General features: G+C 43.5%; 1 protein-coding gene across 2 annotated transcripts in view; it reads left to right on the top strand.

Moving 5' to 3' along the window:
- DPP6 (dipeptidyl-peptidase 6) overlaps positions 1-22,334 on the top strand; it is a 588,928-nt gene that overhangs the window by 502,996 nt on the left and 63,598 nt on the right. The window lies entirely within an intron of this gene.

Raw genomic sequence — 22,334 nt, forward strand, 5'->3', positions numbered from 1 at the left:
TAAAGAAGTCTCATAAAAATATTTTCCTATGTCCCAATTCATTGACAATTTATCCCAAACTGCAAGAGTTTGATCACACCAACCAGCATGCACAAAAGAGTAGGCCATGTTGCATACGGGATACAAAGGATACTTTTGCTGCTTGTCCGTATCTTGGAAAGATATGATATGAATCTATGGAAAGGTAAGTCATAAATATGGTCCTAACAAAATATGATCTCCTGCGATGACCTCAAAGAATGAAAATATGCTACAGGCAGAGACTGAGTTCAGGAGCAATTCATTCCTCAGTTAGAGTTTCAATGTCCTAAGCCATAGGTGGAGAATGAATAACTTTTATCAGAGAAATGTCTTTGCTAGCCTTCACTAGCTGCTGGAGAGCTCATGGCTTCATGACTTTGTTCTCTTTGTATCAGTGTCATCTAAAATCTTGAAAATCCACAGAACAGGAACACTCAGCCGCTTGCTCTACACAAGCTCAGCCCCTGATATTCTTCTAAGACAGCGTGGAGACCACGGAGGGATGAGGGGGGTGCGTCTGAAATATAACGTTAGTGCCCCAGTTCCCTCAAAGTTGATGGTACCAAATTCCTCTTTCCTGTGCTTCCCAAGAGGGAGGCCACCAAGGGTCTGAAATTATAGAGTGCTGTAGGGAAAAGAACCTAAGATCTAACTGACCCACTTCATGTATCAGATGGCAAACCCTACTCAAGCCAGAAATTGAGTGGATTCCCTGACTCCCGATGAGCTAGTGATACAGAGAGGGCCAGCGTCAAGGTCTCCCAGTTCCTAGCCCAGTGACTCCTGTCTCCCTGGGGTGGGATCTTCGTTAAATAAGAACTTGGGAAATTATAGGGATTGACGGGGCATAGGGATTGGGAAAACTGGCAAGCAGACCCACTAGGAGCCGGAGAGTCTTAGAAGGAGCTACATAATCAGAAACCAGAATCCTGTCTCAGAAGCAGGAGGTAGCTTCAACACACAGGAGGTCATGATCAAACACAGAAGTGAAAAATTGAAGTAGGTTTCAAGAAGAGTGCCTCCAAGCAACAATGGTTGAACGAGAAAGGTGACAGAGCCTCCAATGTGGAGATCCTGAGTCAGGGGCAGAGGTCATTTGCCAGAGGGGCTTGGTCTGGCCTCAGCAGGAGGCAGAGCCTTTGGGCTCTGAGGTCTGCACTGGTCAAGACAGCGACAGTATGGATTTGTACTTCCCAAATTCTTACTATAACCAGCAAGAAGGGTCTGGCTTCTCACCATTCATGGAAAGAAGTCAAAATAATAATGAGTTGTGATATGAAGGAGCAATATTTCTTTATTATCTGTGCCAGCAAGGGGAAGAGCAGAAAGCAATTCCACTCTTCAATTTGTGGAGGAAATACAGGGTTTCTTTTAAAAAAAAAAAAAAAAGAAGAAGAAGAAGAAGGATTTGGAATGCAGAAGAGCTTGGGGGGTTGGGAGGTGCCAAGGGGTGTGACTGGCTGTGGGGGCCCCTCTTTAATTATTGTCTCATTTGGTGAAGGGGCTGGCACCATCGTGGATCCTACCAGGTTATCAATTAATCCCAGTCGGCCTTGTAGTCACTCTTCAGCCATGAGTGGGTTTCAGCCTTGAAGTACGTCTTTTGTTAAAGAAAGAATTCTGGAGGTATCTGGGTCCTATCGGGATCTGACCCCTGGAGGGTTTAAGGAAATGCATGAGCAGAAAAGACAGCACAGTGTGTGCTCCGCAAGCATCTGGGTTAATAAATGTGCATAAGGCACGAGAGCATAGAATGGGAAAAGAAAGGGAGTGGAGGCCACAGCCCATTCTGAGGCTGGGTTTCAAGATGAAAGGTAACACATATGTAGCTTGTCTCAAGGTGGTATCTTGAGACTGGGAGAAGGTAGAAGAGAAGAGGAGAAAGAAAAATAGTTTAAATCATGATTTGAGGCTGAGCTGCTCGGTCATATTCCTACCACATACTAACTTCTGCTCCACATGGTGACCCTCCCAGAATCCAGAACCCAACAGCTCACTTGTTGTTGTTGTTTGAGACAGAGTCTCACTCTGTTGCCCAGGCTGGAGTGCACTGGTGCAATCTCAGCTCATTGCAACCTCTACCTCCCGGGTTCAAGCGATTCTCCTGCCTCAGCCTGCCAAGTAGCTGGGATTACATGGATATATAATTTTTATATTTTTAGTAAAGACAGGGTTTTGCCATGTTGCCAGGCTGGTCTCACACTCCTGGTCTCAAATGATCCACCTGACTTGGCCTTCCAAAGTCCTGGGAATACAGGCATGAGCCACCTCGCCTGGCCCTTGTTAACAAACCCTTTCCCCACTTCCCTTTGGAGGTCACAGCTCCCTGCTAAGTTCAAGCTCAAGTTTAGTCTGGATGCCTCATTCTGACAACTGGAAGCCTTTTATGGTTCAGTTTCCATAAGCTGCAGCCCTGGGTTGAAATTAAAAAGGCTCTCCCAGGAGATCCATGGCCATGGATTTAGGCAGGGAAGTTCCAGTTCCCACATGGTGGATGTAAACATGGAACCCGAGGTAGATAGAAACACAGCCCTGTGTTAGGAGGCTGTTTGGACAAAGTGTTAAAGTTTAGAGAGCACTGTAGGGTGGCTCCAGTGCAGATTTCTAGTCTGCCACTGGCCTTCTGTCCCCGGGGGAGATTCATGTTTCTTTGTATGTTTATGTATTTGCAAGGCTTGTGTTGTGGTCTGCAAATAGTTATTGTGAAGAGATGACTCCATAGTTGATACCTGGGAGGATAAAAGAAGCAAAGAACAAGTACAGCAACACAAGGTCAGACATAACTGACCTAGCCCCCAGGTACAGCCACACTGGGTCACACACACAACTGACCTGGGCCCCAAGTATAGCCACATTGGCTCACACACATGACTGACCCAAGCCCCAGGTACAGCCACACTGGGTCACACACACACAACTGACCTGGGCCCCAGGTACAGCCACACTGGGTCATGCACACACATGACTGACCCGGGCCCCAGGTACAGCCACACTGGGTCATGCACACACATGACTGACCCGGGCCCCAGGTACAGCCACACTGGGTCACACACACACTACTGACCTGGCCCATTTGGCACCTCCACCATCTCACCTTCAGAAAGGATGGGATGCTCCTCCTGCCAATGCCTGGATCCCTGTAATAATCAAACAGATTCCTAAAATTTAAAGATAGGAATAGATCTCAGAGCATCTAATCCAGGCTCCACCCTGCCTTTCTTTTGTTGATTAAGAAACTGAACTCTTAGTCATTAGGAAATTATCACCCTAGGGGTTCCTGAATCATTTAAGATCTGTTTAAATATTTAGCCTGTTGCCTCATCTTAAGGTAGAGGTAAACTAACCCTCTTCTCTACAAAATTGCTCTTTAAAATGTTTACATAATAAGCTATTTTCTGGCTAAAGTAACTTGAATGCCCAAATTAAACTCTCCCCATAGAGGTAACCAAAATCCCACTTATAAAAAGAGATTGTCTGAAAAGGCTTAAATTTACAAAGACAGCAAAGTAAACAGGGTGACAGTAGCAGCCAACTCTGAACCTGGAAGCAGTTACCGGTGATAACTGCCTCAGCAGACCCTGAAGCTGAGCCTCATTCTGCCATGGGGAAAGCTGAGCAGGCATTGGCGATGATTCCCTAAGGGATGAGATGATCCATTGCTATGAAATCTTAAAGGAGGAAATGATGATACCCATTTGGATTGCTTGGGGGCATTTTGCTGGAGGAGAAGACTCAGGGAAGGTATCAATGATGAGGTGGCATTTAAAACAAATGCCAAGGTTGGATTTGGAATGTGAAAAAGCAGCCCAAGTGAAAGGTACAGCCTGAGAAAAAGCACAAGAAATGTTCTAAGATTATGTGATGGAATCTTTTGCACCATGTGAATCAGGATCAAGTGAATACAAGCAACCTGATTTAATAAATAAAGATAATTTAAAATAATTTTATTTTTCTCTACATTTCTCAATGGATATTAAAATGGACCCAGATGTGTAGTCTAGAGCAATGTTGATTCAGTGCTCATTTCCAGTCCTGTTTCCTTCACACCCCAAGTTATTCTGAGCGATTCTTGGAAACATGTGACAAAAATAACGTCTCCACTCCTAGCATTAGAGACTCTTGTTTTCTTCTCCTTCCCTCCTCCTGCAGCATTTTATTATATAAATTAACTTAGTCTTCTAGTTGCAACCAGAACCAAAAAAATCCTTCCTTGTTTAGGTTGAGGATAAATGTACTGGCAATGAGAGGCTTCTCTTTGGTAAAATCTGTAAACATGCCCACATTCAAAGCCGTTCAATCCATCACACAGGGAGGGAAGTGCAAGTAGTTCAGGTTGTCTGGGCATAGGAAGGGATGATAGTCAAAGGATTTAACAACTAGGACAAGATGGATACCAACCAGCCAAAAGACGTGTCCCTGAGAGCAGGTATAGGCTATCAAACCGCATTAGGACATAAGGGTTGGGTATAAAATCATGAAACTATAACTGCGCCATATAGACTTCATCATTCTTCCTGCCTTTCTGTGGGCCTTCCATTAGGACATTTTTTGGTAAGTTTAGCTGATATTGACCTATCCTGTAACTTATATTCAGTATTATAACTGATATTCAGCAGTATAACTTTATCGTCTTAGTCCATTTGGGCTGCTGTAGTGAAGTACTATAAACTGTGTGGCTTATAAAAAACAGACATTTATTTCTCACAGTTCTGGAAGCTGGAAGTCCAAGACTAGGGTACCAGCATGGTTGATTCTGGTAAGGGCCCTCTTCTGGGTCATAGATGACCAATTTCTCCTTGTATCCTCATATGGTGGGAAAGATGATGAGAGAGTTCTCTGGGGCCTTGTTATAAGCATGCTAATGCCATTCCTGAGGGTTCCACCTTTGGGACCTAATCACCTCTCAAAGGCCCCACCTCTTAATAACATCACATTGGAGGTTAGGACTTCAATGTATAAATTTAGGGGCGACATAAACAGTCTGTCCATTATAATCATAGCTGATTGTAGCTCATCAGTTGTTTGCCTTTGTTCATTAGTCCTTTGGCATACTGATCTTCCTCTAATGTCCAGTTTTTCTTCCACAGTGTATTTTGTCCAACATCATTATAGAGTTCCATCTAGCAGTATCAACATGTGCTTTCTCTAATTTTTCATTAACATTTCTTCTGTAGCTTCTCAATATTTGACATTTGTATGCTTATATGTTTATGTTTTATGTTTATAATTCTTAATTCCTTAAAATATTTTATTGTACATACAAACCTAAAGAATTATTTTTAGGTTGATAATAATTATTTTAGGTTAATTCCTTAATTTTTGATTATACATACAAACCCATAAATTATTTTTCTACTTTGCACAGTTACATTAAAAATATATTTGAATAGAATATATAAATAGAGGTTCAGAAATGTTTATAGCCACTATATCCACTCATTACTTCACTGGATCCCATCTCTGAATGACAATATTTATATCTAAAGGACATGGGTTTCAGATGACCCCTGGATACTTGTACGAGGGATCAGCTGTAAGCCAGACTCAGTGGAATCTTGTGGAAACACCTATCTGTGTAATACAGAGAGTTTCTGTCCACCTGTCTATTGTCTGGAAGTGAAACCAGCTATATTCAAAATATTGTACTATGATATAACCTTTTATGATGATTCTCCAGACTATACCAAGCAGCTTTTGGCGTACATATTTAATTGGTCTTCTCAATGACCTGGTGAGATGGTAATAAAAGAAATCTTCTACTTATTAAGTTCTTTACAATTTGTAAAGTACATTTCTTTTTTTTTTTTTTTTTGAGACGGAGTTTTGCTCTTGTCACCCAGGCTGGAGTGCAGTGATGCATCTCGGTTCACTGCAACCTCCGCATCTCAGGTTCAAGCAATTCTCCTGTCTCAGCCTCCCGAATAGCTGGGATTACAAGTGCCCACCACCACACCCAGCTAATTTTTGTATTTTTAGTAGAGGCAGAGTTTTGCCATGTTGGCTAGGCTGGTCTGGAACTCCTGACCACAGGTGATCCACCCGCCTCGGCCTCCCAAAGTACTGGGGTTCCCCGTGTAAGCCACCGCACCTGGCCTGAAAAGTACATTTCTAATTATATTATAATAGTTGATGACTATGTTCCCGTTTCTGATTCCTTGCAAATTATATTCTAGCGTAAATAGATCTACTTAGAATTCCCCAAACTCAATATCATTTTTCACATTTCCGTGCTTTTGTCTTTGGCTACCTGATAAACCCCTGTACATTCTCTAAGACTTTCAGGGCAGGGTTGATTTTCATCCCCTTCCAGGAGGGATGAATGAGAAGTCACAGAACATGAAAGTGGCTGTGTATTCATCCCCAGACCGACGCCTGTGAAGGAACTCAGTCTTCAGCTATCTTAGATGACTGGGAATGCCCGGGACAGGGAAAGGCTGGGTGGTCTCACCTTCTAATCCTGGATAAACCCAATTCCATGTTTAAAGAAAAAAAGTACTCACCTCCTGGACTCACTTGCTAGGACAACTGTAACAAATTACCACAATCTGGGTGACTTATACCAACAGAAATTTATTCTCTCACAGTTCTGGAGGCCGGAAATCCAAAATCAAACTGTTGGCCAGTGTGGTTTCTCTTGGAGGCTGTGAGGGAGAATCTGTTCCACATTTCTCTTGAGCTTCTGGTGGTTGCCAGCAGTCCTTGGCGTTTTTTGACTTACCAATGCATTGCTTTCATCTTTGCCTCTGTCTTCATGTGGTCTTTCCCCTCTGTCTCTGCATCCGATCTCCCTCTTCTTATATAGATGTCAATCACTGGATGAGGACCCACCAAATCCAGCGTAGCTTCATCTTAACTTGGTTACACCTGCAAATACCTTGTTTCCAAATAAGGTCACAGTCACAGGAACTAAGGGTCAGCACTTCAACGTAACTTTTGTGGGGACACCATTAATCAAACCCACAACACCTCCCTTCTAAGGCCCATATTGCCTTCTTATACAAGAAAGAAAGAGTGCTCAGCTTGTTTTTCTCAGGAACATAAAATTAAGGGCAGCCACACTAGACTGTGCCAGAGACTGTTCTTAATGGCTTCACCGCATTCTGGAAGCAGCAAGAGGGGTCACTGAAGGAAGTAATGTGATACTACCATGTCTTTGGATAGCAACTCTAGCATATTAGAGGAAAAAGAGCAGTTCCAGTATAGATTCTCTCCGACTACTTCTTCCCTGACATAATGCAAAATTCACAGTCAAGTGGCACGGAGCTATTTCTCCTACCCATCTAAATTCAACCCTCAGAACCACTGGACAATGGCGTCAAAGTGCCCAATTTATATAATTTGTGTTTCACAGTCCTCGCCTCTGTTTAGAGAACTGGATTTTTCTCTTCAAAATGATTCTCAAGAGTATGATTTATTTTCCTTCAAGTTTTTGAAAAGGACTCAATCAATCCTGTTTCTAAGAAATGTCCAAATGCCACCAGGAAAATGAGTTCCATTTTCTGCTTCCTACTGGAACGTTTTTTGTATGTTTAAAAATAACTAAATAAAATTCCTTTTCTTGAAGCCAAAGATGGAATTATTGCAGTCACTTGCTGCTCTGAGTGGGAACGAGGCAGTCTGTGTTCATGAATCCCTTACAGCTCTGGGCTCTCACCCCCACCCCTTTCATTGTTGAGTTGTGATTTAAGGAGCTACTTTCCAGACTTTAAGAAGTTTGGTCTTAGACTTAACAGTTTGGTTTATCAAGACAGGCTTCTCCTTCTCTGAGTTGAATGGAACCAATATATTATTACCTGAACCTAAAATAAAGTGACTCAATTCTGATAACTATTCTTCTTACTATTAAATATTCCCCAAGATCTTCTGTCGTCACCATCATTGCCATCATCATCAAAATCATGGGAGATTGAAATGGCAATAAGGGAGGACTGTGGAGTATGGAATCATAGAGCTGGGTTCGAACCTGGACTCTGCCACCTACAGCTTCGTGACCTTGGGCATCTTGGTTAACTTTGCTCAGTCCTCCATACCCTCATCCTGAAAATCAGAGGAATAACAGCATGGCAGTCCCCGCCTATCCACAGCTCTACTTTTTGAGGTTTCAGTTACCCAGAGTTAACTGTGCTCTGAAAATATTACAAACAGTAAGATATTTTGAGAGAGAGAGATACCCATTCATAATAACTTTTATTACAGTATATTGTTATAATTGATTTCATTACTACTTATTATTCTTTTCTTACTATACCTAATTTATAAATGAAACTTTATAATAGGTACATATTCACAGGAAAAACATTATGTATTTGGGGTTCCATACTATCCTTGGTTTCAGGCATCCACTGGGGTCTGAGAACATGTCCCTGGTGGATATGGGGCACCACTGTACCTGTCCTGTGAGGTTGTTTTGAGGATTAACCTAGATAGTGCATGTAAAGTACTTACCATGGCATCTGATACATAGTAAGTGTTTAATAATAAGTGTTAACTATCATAATTGTTGTCATCATTGTCATCACCTTAGTAATCAATTGAGTTTCTTACACATCCACTTGCTACCCACTCAGTATCCAAAAGTTGGGGCCAAGGCTGGGGGTGGCTAACGTACATGAAGTGAATGAAGCAGCATCTGTTCCCAAATGTGAGTGGGCACTGCGGCACCTCAGTAGGCTCAGGTTGAAACCCCTGGATCTTGCGCTTACACTAGCAAATTCCAGAAGCGGCCATGGATGCCAGAGCCACAAAACATTAAATCAACCGTCAGGCGTGGCAATGAGTACCTGGTGGCTTCCAGAGTGCATGTGCCCACCGTGGTCCTCACAGTTGGGTCCTGGCAGAAGTTAAGAAGTAAATTTCCCGCTTTCTTAGCACCTGCCCTTTCCACCCGCTGTGCCCTTTCCCCTCCATGCCTTCAGATGCCGGAAGCTCCTAGCTGCCCCGCCTACATCCTCTCGCTGGAAAACATAATTAACCAGGGGAATTGTCCATGGAGGTGCTATTAAGGTCTTGTGCAGATATGTATACTAAGGTGCTTGTTACTCTTCCCAAGGTTTTAGTCAGAACAGAGCAGTGAGTAGGGCAGGGATGAAAAATAGGAATCAGCCAACTAGCTCCACTTGTTGGGAAGGCACTGGCTGCAGTGCTATGGATGAGAAGAGTCCTGAGGCCAAGTGCAGGCTCAGCAGGAAAAAACATCATGAGTGATTGATGATGTCATGAAAGTCATGAGTGATTGATGGATGATGTCACAAAAGTCTTGATGTCATTAACATCATGAGCGATTTATGATGTCATGAACATTATGAGTGATTGATTAATATGAACAACATCATGACTAATTGATGAATGATGTCATGAGGGTCATGAGTGATGATATGAATCATGAGTGAGTGACTAATGTCAGGCACATCATGAGTGATCGATGTTATGAATATCATGAGTGATCGATTGATGATGTCATAAACATCATGAGTGAATGATTAATGTCATAAACGTCACAAGTAACTGATGTCATGAATGTCCTGAGTGATTAATGACATGTGCATCATGAGTAATTGATTGATTCCATGGATGTCATGCGTGATTGAAGGGTGATGTCATGAATATCCTGAGTGATTGATGGATGATGTCATGAGTGTCCTGAGTGATTAATGACATGAGCATCATGAGTAATTGATTGATGTCATAGATGTCATGAGTGATTGATGGGCAATGTCATGAATGTCCTGAGTGATTGATGGATGATGTCATGAACATCCTGATTGATTAGTGATGTGTACCATCCACAGTCATGGAGGAGCAGGTGGCAGCCACATGCCATTCATCTATGATGTTTGGTGTAATCCCCTGAAATGAGTGAATACTTCCACACAGTGAGACTTCAGATTCCGTATTATCCAAGATCACATACATTTGGAAGTTTGAGATTTATCCTAAAACTCACCTGGTTCTGCAGAATGAGGTGAAGAAGCTTGTTTTTTTAAGGGCCTAGACTCCTGAAGCATTATGGCGAGCCAAAATATAAGTGACAGCACGTCACTTCAGAAAAGAGAAAAGGGCATGCATGAAGAGATACAGATTGAGACTCGGTTACCTGAAGGGATGGAAATGGCTGTCATGGAAACTCTCCTGAGGGAGGCTGTCACCCAGGGTTTCTGACTGAAGGGCACCTCTTCTGTCATACATCTTTTGAATGAGGGAGAAGAAATCTCCAGATCCTTCCAGAGTGGCTCAGGGCTGATACTGCTTCACACGCCTTCAGAGCGCTGGATCAACAGTGTAAGCAGGCGTACCCTTTGCATGATCCCAACATAGGAATTAAATATTCTACTGCTGCTCAAATTATTTGCTAATAACTCATGCCTAACCATAAATGAGTAGTCCCAGAGCTAGGAAAATAATACATAGTGGTGCATCTTCATTGATAAAACGGTATTATTAGCCTCAAACATGTAGGGTGCTATTAACTCCCAACAGCAAATTTGAAAGCAAATGGTTTGGTTCTACAAACTAGTTAATCCTCTAGACATCTCTTACATCAAAATTTCCAAGGAATTAACCTCAACTGCCCTTTTTAATTTTGAATTTGTCTAAGTGAATGTTTAGAACTGGTTTGAAGCTCCTTAGAGCATTGCTGGTGTGTTTGTAAGAACATCTGTTCAGTCTCTCTAACATTTGGAGCCATTCCCTTTGAGGCTGCATGAACCAAGAACAAGGAGAAGGGTTCTCAAGGCAGGTTATATTGTTAGTGTAAGTGACATGAATACTTTGGAACATGTCACACTCTTCAGTAAATGCTACCAGACACCAAGCAAACCACTCATAACCTCAGTAACAACCAAACAAACATCTCCCATGGAAAAGAAGCTTCTCACTTTCCCACTCGACACCTTTCCCATTCCTGGGCAGTGGCAGTTATGCTAAACCTGGTACCAGCGTGACTTTCTACACTGGAGGCCATGTCCTGCAGTGTTTTACCTGAAATGTCCATTAAAAATAAATAATGGGGCCAGGCGCGGTGGCTCACACCTGTAATGCCAGCAGTTTGGGAGGCCGAGGCAGGCGAATCATCTGAGGTCAGGAGTTCAAGACCAGCTTGGCCAACATGGTGAAACCCTGTCGATACTAAAAATACAAAAATTAGCCAGGCATGGTGGCACAGGCCTTTAATTACAGCTACTCAGGAGGCTGAGACGGGAGAATCACTTGAACCCAGGAGGCAGAGGTTGCAGTGAACTGAGATCATGTCATTGCTCTCCAGCCTAGGCAACAAGAGTGAAACTCTGTCTCAATAAATAAATAAAAAAATACAACCCAATAAATAATGCCTCTAGAATGTGTCTATTTCTTTTATCCTTGTTGCCCCTGCTCTGGGTAATAAAAGCCATTTTGTTACTGGTCGGTTTTCCTGTGAGATTTCCCACTAACCAGTTCACCTTGCTTCTGCCTGAATATGACCAGATGGTATTTCCTAAAGAATATCTCTCTTCAAAATGGCTTCCAGAACATGTACGTTTCTCTTTTTTCTAAGTAAAATGAAAGAAAAAAAAAAAAAAAAAAAAAAAAAAACAGTGCCACTGGGCCACTAGGAAGGGGCCCCAATGGACTAGAATGTTGAAGAATTTTTGTAAAGTTAACATAAATGGTTCACTGTTAAAGTGAAAGCCAGACACAAGGGAGTGTAACACAATTGGCAAAAGACATGATTATAAAATGAAGACCAAAAAGAAGTTTTTTTTTTTAGAATTCTGAATTGTGGAGCACCTGTCAGAGTAGACGCTGCCGCCTGCCATTTTTGCCTCTAGGACAAAAGGAGACTTGGCCAGGGAGACTTCCAGAGTGCATGGTGGGGCTGGAAGGGGAGCTGTACCGCAGGTGGCCACAAAGCCAAGGCCTCAAGCACTGCAAGAGGCCCCCTCACCCCTCATCACTGCCCTCTCTCCACCCACATGGGAATCTGCATTCATGGAGGGAGCGGCTCTGTGGCTGCTGAAGGCACGTGCCCACAGCCTGGGCCCCACCTGGACGAGAGAATAGCCAATGGGGTACCATTGCTGCACACAGGACATGCGAAAGGGAGGCCTCCGACCGAGCACCTGGGAAGGAAATCCCTGAAGAAGCATTTTAAAGATGTCGTCCATTTGCTGCAGCCAGACCGACTGTAAATATCCTCCGAGAGATTCCAGAAGGCATCACCTTTACCACACAGAGCGGTAAAGAGCAGACTGCTGTGAAAATGAGGGAAGCTGACTGCTCAAGACTTACAATATTTACAAAACAAATAATTTTAAATTCAGAAGAACTGAATAGGTAGGGTAGTTGAATACCCCAGTTGCCCCCAAAAGCCTGGATCACGCTGACGTAAATGAATAAGGCCTCTTAATTATTTCTAGTGCTTCTTCCCTTCACTTCCTGAAGTATTCTTGTTTGGTCAAAATTATGAACAGAACAACACCAAAAAGTGCCCTAGAAAATACAACTGAAGGGCTTCCCAGAAGACCCAAGAACTGGATAAAGATGAACATTTAAAAACTTGAGAGCTATGAAAAATAGATGCAACAAATGTAATCTCTTGGTAGAGGCTTTAGAAGGAGAAACTGGGGAGAAGGAAGGGGAAAACTAAACCAAGATACGATGGAAAAAGCTTTCCCCACACTTTTGAGTCATTAGGCAAAAAAGACCTAATGAGTTAATTCTAAGAATTTTGGAAAAGAGCTAATGATAGATACCTCCTAATAAAACTTGACAATTCAAGTTCAGAAATTACATAAGATGACAGGCCAGGCACGGTGACTCACGCCTAACTGCACTAACTAATTTAATATAGACTGGTCCCATGAAACGTGTTCTTCATGTTTACTGAACGCATATTCTTAAGGCCAGTGTTGGGGACGCCCTTCTGGCTACTGTACTTCAAGATGTTCTCTGCAGAGGGTCATTTGGAATAAATTTTCCTCTGGTCTCAACACCAGGAGTGGTTGAGCTTCTCATATCCTATCTAATGGGCTGTGAGTCGTGTTCCTCTACCCTGTGTTGGCTGCTAGAGAGCTTACCATGAAATGTGTGGCATATGTGGGTAGGTCTTTATAGCACACAGTTTATATTTTACTTGTTTTCCTGATTTCTTTTCTTTTTTTCTTCTTTTTACATTGTTCTGATAGTCTCACCTACTCATTTTAAGCTTATTTCATTTTTATCTGTGCATTCATATCGTCCTTATCTGCCTTCAGTTCTTTTTGCCACTAGATCCAACATGGATAGACCGATAATAGATGGGAGGGAAATGACTGACCGACTGATCAGCAGGTAGATACATATATCTACCTATTCCAAGTGAACACATAGACCTTCTTGGCAACTTTATATGTGTCTTCTCTATTACTTCAGAGAGAAGTAGTGGTGCCTGTGGATAAAGTTTTAGGGAGCCAGATTTCAATTTAACATAAAGAAAAAGTCACCAAGGTCCTAACCATCATTGTATGGATCTCACTGTGTGTAATATATGGACATATGGTGAAGGTGGACATGTCAAACTCTCATCCCAGGAGTTCTCCAGGCAGAAACTAGATGACCAGTGATAGGCACGTTTTTGCAGGGTCCCTGTTTGGATTATTTTGGACTAGATGGACTAAGCCCCTTGCCAGTTGATATATATAAACTGTTTTGTTAGTATTAAAATGTTTTCTCAAGTCAAAGTATAGCATTTGCTTTTCAGTTCAATCAAAGGAAACAGTAAAACCATTTTGGTGACTACAAAATGTCAACTACTAATTCAGAGATATAGGTCAAAGTTAGAGCCTCTTGTTAATCCCCGTCACCCTCCAGGAAATTTCACACTAAGCCTTTGCAGACCCACAGCAGCACTTTCAGTTAAAAGCCACTGTGGAATACATGTCTCAAGTTTCCCTGATGTTATTTCCATACCTGTCAAACTAGCAACTTATTTCAATATCTGATACAACCTCCAAGATTCAACCCCATACACTTTCCCTGGTCACATCCTCACTTCCTCCTTCCCTGGGGCTCTGAGGGCATTTTTTGCCTTTACACTGTTGCATCTTGTCCATCTCCCTTACAGGTGCTGAGCTCCCAGAGGCAAGACTGTTTCACTGACATCTGTGCAGCAGCCTTATAATAGACTGTCTTCATCCATTCGGGCAGCTGTAACAAAATACTGTAAGCTGGGCAGTGTCTAAACAGCAGCAATTTATTTCTCACAGTTCCAGAGGGTGGGAAGGCCAAGGCCAAGGCAACTTGGTGTCTGGTGAGGGCGTGCTTTCTCACTGCATCCTCACATGGTGGAAGGGGCAAGGGAGCTCTCCTGGGCCTTTTTTATTAATAAGCCCTAATCCTATTCAGAGGTCTCCACCCTCGTGACTCAATCACATCCTAAGGCCCCACCCCGTAACACCATCACCTTGTGGGTAAGGATTTCAACAGAGGAATCTAGAAGGGACACAAACATTCAAACCATAGCCCAGACTGAGTATATGTAGTTGATACATGAACAGCCATTGAGTCCTGACACCGTGCCAGACTGTGATATTCACTTTGTGGGTTCAGGGGGCAAGAAGACCCAGTCCAAGCTTGCAGGGACCTTACGGACCAAAGCTAGTGACAGTGTCACCCACCCCACCCTCACTTCATCCACGCCTGTGCTCACAGATGCCTCCCTGGCACCCTCTCAAAGACCCCACCCTAATTGCTCTCTCTAGCCCTCATCCTGCTCCTCCATCCTGTTTCCCGCTCTTCATCCTGTTTTCTCTGTTGCACCTTTCACTCCTGCCATTGATTTTTCTGTGTATGTTTTCAAATGCCCATCTTCTCGACTGGCATGTCAGTTCAGTGAGTACAGGAACTTGTCTGACCCACCACTTTGATCCCAACATCTAGTGCAAGAGCTGTGGCATAGTATCCTCCATCAATTAGCATTTTTGAACGGGTGAATGAAAGCTGCACTACCATACTATACTTTGGGGCCAATGTAGACCTAGTTTAAGGTCATAATCTTACTCTAGAACTTCCTGGAAAATAAGTTAATAAACACGCCATTTTTAGGTTACAATAAAAGCTGCTTCTCACGTTGTGAGTAGCCAAAATATTCTTTAAGACATTATTATTATTTTTTTTTGCCCTCATTTATGAAAGCATGCTCACAAGATCTGGAAGTGTGAACACTGATTTAATTTTTTTAAACAGAAATGTTGTAAGCAATGAAAGAGGATCAAAAACAATTAAAATAATGCGATATGCAGTTTGACCCAGGAGTCTGATGCTGTGGTGAGCTGTGATGGCACCACTGTACTCCAGCCTGGGTGACAGAGCAAGATCCTAACTCTAAAATAATAATAATAACAACAATGCAATATGCAATTTTAAACCCTGTACTTAATGCACAGTAAATGGGTCTGAATGAATTTTCCAAGTGAATACATAGACCTTCTTGGTAACTTTATATGTGTCTTCTCCATTACTTCAGAGGGAAGTACTGGTGCCTGTGGATAAAGTTTTAGGGAACTGGATTTCAACTCAACATAAAGAAAAAGTCACTAAAGTCCTAATACATCATTGTATGGATCTCATTGGGTGTAATATTTGGACATACGGTGAAGGTGGACATGCCAAACTCTCATCCCAGGAGTTCTCCAGGCAGAAACTAGATGACCAGTGATAGGCACGTTTTTGTAGGATCCCTGTTTGGATTATTTTGGGCTAAATGGACTAAGGTCCTTGCCAGTTTAAGAGTCTGTGATTGTTCTTCTCTGACTGACTCAATAGAGCAACTTCAGGGCCCATTGCAGCACCCAGGCAGATCTGCCACCTTCTCCAAAGATCTTGTGTCTCTGGCTCCATGCAATGGTGCTGATGGTAATAATAAAAAACCAAATGCATGGAGAGATACTAAAGTGCGTTCTGAATAATCATCAAAATTCATTGGATCTATGAAGTCAAAATTTAGTATTCTGCAAACTTTGTTAAATTGCCTATTTTGAAAAGTTGATCTTTGTCAGCCACTCAAGACAAAGTCAATTCCATTCTTCTCCTTAGTGGCTGTTGTGAAAAGTCTGTTTCTTAGTTGTGGATCAGGAAACAGTGCTGCTTGACTAGAGGATTCCTCGCCTTATGCAAAAACTGCTGACACATTTTGGTCAACAGTAAAATACCTATTCATCTCTTCCACCCATATTTCAAAAGTAGATAACTTATTCTTTAAGGAACTTTTGTTGTTGTTGTTGTTGTTTCATTTGTTTGTTTGTTTTTTGAGACAGAGTTTCACTTTTGTTGCCTAGGCTGGAGTGCAGTGGCAAGACCTCAGCTCACTGCAACCTCTGCCTCCCAGGTTCAAGCCAATATCCTGCCTCAGCCTCCCAAGTTGCTGGGATTATAGGTATGTGCCACCATGCCCAGCTAATTTTGTATTTTTAGTAGAGACAGGGTTTCACCATGTTGGCCAGGCTGGTCTCGAACTTCTGACCTCAGGTGATCCACCTGCCTCGGCCTCCCAAAGTGCTGGGATTACAGGTGGGATCCACCGCACACTGCTAGGTATGTTGTCTTAATGCTTAGTAAAATGAATTATAAGAGGTGGGAAGTATTTACCAGCTCCTAACAAAAGTTTCTACTTTAGCTATGAAGACATAAAAGAGTCACTCCCAAACTTAATTATTGATGCTAATGAGGAGGAAAAAGATGAGAGAAAATCAGGTGCTTCCCTGGCTGTGCATTTCTGCTTCAGCAATTCCCTGTTGTTTAAGAAAAAGGTGGCAAACACAGGTGCCCACTGCAGCCAGAAAGGAATGGAAATGAGTGAGCCCCTCTTTGTGTCATATAATGGAGGTCACTGGAGAGAACCCCCGGTCTGTGACAGGAGCCATTGTGACTCAGCTCCGGTCAGTCAGTGCCATTCAGAAATTGTTAGATTTCCAGTTCTTCCAGTATTTCGACAGAAGTACAAAATCCATACTTTCATATAAAAATCTGATTTTTAAATGTTGACAACCCGTTACAATTTGAAAAATATTTCTTTTGGCAAAATGAAATACCTGCAGGCCACATCTGGTCCACAGATGACCAGTGAGTGGTGTTCACTTGAATCAATATACCAGATGGCCAAAGAGGACTCCTTCCTGTTTCTCAGCCTCACTTACAAGCTACTCACTGGGTCATTATGAAATCACCAAAGCTTACGTAACCAGAGGGAGCCATAACAGAAGTGGATGTGTCTTAAGGATCCAACCTGGACACTCAGGAATCCACAATACTTTTTACACTGATCTGTATGTAAGACTATTTTAAATCTACCTGTACTGAATTCCAAGCTATGCAACACAGCTGAGTAAGACAGCGTTCGTAGTAATACATTTCTCCACTTTGGCTTGCATAAATTGTCTTCCAAGAAAAGGGATATTTGTCACTTTTTCTACCAGCTGTCAGTCAGTCTTCTCTTGATGCTCCGGGAAGCTCTTTGGCCTCCTCAGTGCCTTCGTTACTGACGTGAGCATCTGTCCATGTGAGGAAGAGAGAATGCTGTCACGACAGGATTGTGGTGACTGTTGAGTCTGTGTTTGCTGCCTCCGTGTTGAGGAAACCAGGGCCCCGGACTTGCGTGTGGCTAGTTAAGAGGGGTCAGGACTGCTTCCCCGTGCCCCTACTGCCGCGCCGCTGTTTCTCCAATGTCGGTCTTCTCATTCATGTTCTGGTTAGTTCAGTAGCAGGTCACTGAGGCTTTCTGTGCTTGGCACACAGCACCATGGAGAAGGAAGTGGAAACAAGCCTGCAACATTAGCTAAGGGAAAGGTAGAAAACAAAGATCAGGGTCACACATCGATTCTCACAAGGCCTGTTGGTTTCATGAGGACTGGTTTTATAGCTTCTCAAACCACGGCTAGCTGACATCTAGGTGAGAAGATAGCAGATAGTGACTCCAGCCCCTCATCCCACCACCCAGAAACTTATATCCTAGTGAGTAACCGCAGAGGAATCAGTCCAAAGGGAATTGCTTCACCCCACATTTCACAAACGCAAACCCGTGATCATTACAAGAATGGGAGCTGCAACTAATCATAAGAATTGTGAGCAGTTCCAATTCTGCACATTCTGTTTGGCATAGCGCCTGAGTTTCATAAATATTTGATGCCTTCAAATAGGAACAAGGAGTTTTATGGATACAAAATGTGTCTTAAGTAACTGTTGAGAAAAGAAATGCTGGCTTAGCTTTAGAGAAAGTCCCTGTCTTCCTATACCACTCTGTATTTTCTAGACATTAAATTGGATGTATATTCTTCGTCAATATCCCATATTAAAAATGCACTCCCCGAAAATATTAGTGTGGGTGACATTTTGCTTTGTCATCCTGATTCCCTGGCCAGCTTCCCTGTTGTCTTCCCAGCTGTCTCCTAGCTGAATTGTTCAGTGGTTATTATTTCACAGACTCATGGAGATTCACAAGCGCGAAGATGTCTGTTTCTCCACCAACACCCAGAGGCTTCTTGAGAACCTCCCGGTGATGAAAATTGAGAGGGTTTCTATGTGCTAGAGCTACTAACCAAACACGGAACCACAACCTTCTCCTTGGCACTGTTGTCCAACAGCAACAACACAGCCTAAATAGAGCAGAGAAGGGAGAGATTCGAATAATGAATTAGAAAAAACTCCTTACAAAGTGCTTTCTTCAAGAAATGTGGGACCAAAGAGGCCTACAGCTTTGTCTCTTAATGGAGATAAAGTAGGATCATCCGTATGCTTAAAATAGTCACATGCAAAGAAAAATGAACAGAGACATCTGGCTAAATGTTACGTCTGCTTTCACTTTCATTAATTTTCTTTCCCAGAAGAAGGTATCAGTTAATGTCAGACAGCTGTCGAATGATACACCACTTTAAACACATTTTTAAAGCCACTATTTCATAGTTTGTAGCTGTAAGTCCATCAGAGTGAGACAACATGAACATGAATATGGAGAACCTAGAAACACAACATAGCATCTATCGTAGTAGACATCATTTCCTAGCACGTAGTTTAAGCTACGTTGACAAGAAGTGTCTGAAGTTTTTATTACTTGTTTCTACTTAGAATGGTAATATATACTATTTTGAAATCAGGTGTTATGGGCATATGAGATATATAATCTATATTGAAATCCACCCCTTCCCAGACACATGCATCCACACACACACGCACACATGCACGCACATGCACACACAGGCACACACACACGCGCACACACATGCACACACACACGCACACACACATGCACACACACGCGCACACACACGTTAAGATACCCACTGGATTTTGAACATCTCAATCAGCTCTTCCCCATTCTCAATCTCTTTCTTATCCTTTTTTTTTCTCCTCTCTTCCTCCTCTCCCCTCCCTTCTCCTTCCCTTCCCTTCTTTATTCTTCTGGCCAGTTCAGTCTCAGAGCCTTTAGCTGGGTGAAGACAGGTGGGCATCTGCACAGAGAAGCAGCCCTGCACGGGCTGCCTGAGCTCAAGCCAGGAGGTGGGGGCATCTGCCCGCCTGGGAGCACCTGGGCTGTAGAGTCAGCCCTGGGCAGGAAGAGGAGGGCGTCGGCGCAGAGGGGCGGCCTGTCGTGGGAAGTCAGAGCCTGAGAAGAGTAAGGGGTGCATCTCTCAGAAAGGGTGGCCCAGTGGGGGTGTCCAAGCCCAGGGAGAGTGAGGAGGGGGTGTCTCCCAGAAAGGGCAGCCTGGTGGGGGTGCCCAAGCAGAGTGAGAAGGGGGCATCTCCTAGAAAGGGTGGCCTGGTGGGGGTGTCCAAGGTGGGGGTGTCTCTCAGAAAGAACAGCCCGGTGAGGGTGACAGAGCCCAAGCAGAATGAGGAGGGGGTGTCTCCCAGAAAGGGTGGCCTGGTAGGGGTGCCCAAGCAGAGTGAGGAGGGGGTGTCTGCCTGAAAGGATGGCCCGGTGGGGGTGTCGGAGCCCAAGCAGAGTGAGGAGGGGGTTGTCTGCAAGGGGAGGTAGCAGCGGTGGTGATGAAAATGTCTTAGACTCGGGAGCTAGATCAAGTAAGAACAGTACAGATAATGAAAACCCAGCTTCTCCCTGTTGGGGATGGAGTCACACATAAGGGCAGGTGGAAACTGCAGGCACACCTGTGTGGTGCCGGACTGGATCTGGGGGGAGTGGGGTGAGTCCCCGGCTTTCTGAACGCAGCACTGAACTTCCAGCTGAATCTTCCTGGGACTATTTGTAGAACTTGAATAGGGTGTGAGGATTAGCTTGTAGGAGTGCACCCGTGTTAATTTCCTGAGTGTAACGGTAATGCTGGGCTTCTGTAGGAGAACGCCTTGTTTGTAGGAGACACACATCCCCAAGAGCATTTGGGGAAGGTGAGGCATCAGCTCAGGGATTCCTTCTCAAATGCTTAAGGGGGCAAAGTCCTTTGCCCTGTACTTGCAGCTTTCCCTAACTTTGGAGTTACGGTAAAATATATTTTTTAATTAGATAGAATTTCACAAAAATGCATAAACTGTGTGCCTGGCAAAGGAATTGAGCATGAAGGTCACTAGCTTCAGGTTGCAAAGTGCTCTTCCCTGCCACCAAGCGTGCAGCCACTGGCAAATGACAAAGTCTTATTCTCAAAAACTTAAAAAGTTTTCTAAAGAAATAGCTGCTAAAGAAAATGAGAAGCCAGATAGAAAAGGCATTGCCTAGTTTATTCCTCTCCATTTGAGACCTTTTCATCATCTCTAATATATTCCAGTGGGCTACATTAAACACCTGCACAGATAGAATGTGTACATGTTCTAGTAATCGGTATATTTATTTCATGAAGGTCATTATACTAGAATATGATCATTGTAGTTCAGGAGGAGAATCTAAACATGTTTCCCCTGGGCTCTGACCCATGCAGATGTCAGCACGCCTCCACAAGGGCCATCTTCCAGGTTAACAGGTTACACTTAGCTCAGCTTTAAGATGGCCATAAATCTTAAAACTGTGGCATACTGACTTTCATTTCAGAGTCAATTCTCAGTAGCCTACACACCTCAGAATTTGTTTTTTGGTTTTTCAGTCCTACTTTCAATTATTTACAGTATCCTGAACATCAAATACAGGCTCGGTCTCGTACCTTTGTCAGTCATGCTATCATCAAGAATGCAGTTAATTGTATTTGTAAATGCCTGATTATAATTGACATATTTATATTACTAAAACACCAATACATTTGCCACATGCTAGAAGATAAGTAAAACAGACCAAGAGGCTGGGCGCAGTGGCTCATGCCTGTAACGCCAACACTCTGGGAGGCTGAGACAGGCAAATTGCTTGAGCTTAAGAGTTTGAGACCAGCCTGGGCAACATGGCAAAACCCTGTCTCTACAAAAAAAAAATACAAAAATTAGCTGGGCATGGTGGCATGCATCTGTAGTTTCAGCTACTCGGGAGGCTAAGGTAGAAGGATTGCTTGAACCTGGGAGGTCAAGGCTGATGTGAGCTGTGATTGTGCCACTGCAAGCCAGCCTAGGCAACAAAGTGAGTCCCTGTAAGAAAGAAAAAGGAAAGGAGAGGAGAGGGGAGGGGAAAGGAGGGGAGGGGAGAAAGAAGGAAAGGAAGGAAAGCAGGAAAGAAAGAGAAGGAAGGAAGGGAGAGAGGAAGGAAGGAAGGGAGGAAGGGGGGGAGGGAGGGAAAAAGAAAAGAAAAACAGACCAAGATATTAGCAGGAAAGGGACTGGATTTCCAGCAAATTGGGAGTCAGCCCAGGAGTAATACCAGCTCACTGGCCAACAACAATCGGTTGGTTCTTGGCAGTTGGGGGCTGACTGGCATCATACGTAAGAGCATCAGGCTCAGCCAGATGGGCACTTTGAGGTTCCTGTGATTAGCCTGGTAATTCTAAGAGGAACTGCAGACCACTTGCCATAGCTAAGATGCTTCCTCCGTCCTGCTCAAAGCCCTCCCACCCTTCACCTCCACCAAACACCATCTCCGCTCCTCATGTGGCATCAAAGGCCCTCCACAATTGAAAGTCAGCCTTCCAGAAGTGCCTCCTGTGGTTCTGCTGCACAGACCACCCCCGGGCCCTTTCTGTTTGCTGTTCAAGTCTCAAGACTGCCTGTGCCCACCCTCAGCTGCGCCCTTGCCGCTGCCGTTCCCACCACCTGGTAGCTCCTTACCAGTCTTTCAGGCTGTCAAAATCCTGACCTTTTAAAATTCTCTGGTTCATCAGCTTTCTAAGTATTTCCTGAGCAAGTATTAAATGATCTTGATCTTTTTTTAGTCTTCTGGCTACGCCTTTGAACAGTTTTTCCTGTCTCTGCCTTTTTCATCTCAGAAATCCACATTTGCTGCT

Source organism: Colobus angolensis, unplaced genomic scaffold (genome assembly GCF_000951035.1).
Source record: "Colobus angolensis palliatus isolate OR3802 unplaced genomic scaffold, Cang.pa_1.0 Scaffold2, whole genome shotgun sequence".
Lineage (NCBI taxonomy): Eukaryota > Metazoa > Chordata > Mammalia > Primates > Cercopithecidae > Colobus > Colobus angolensis.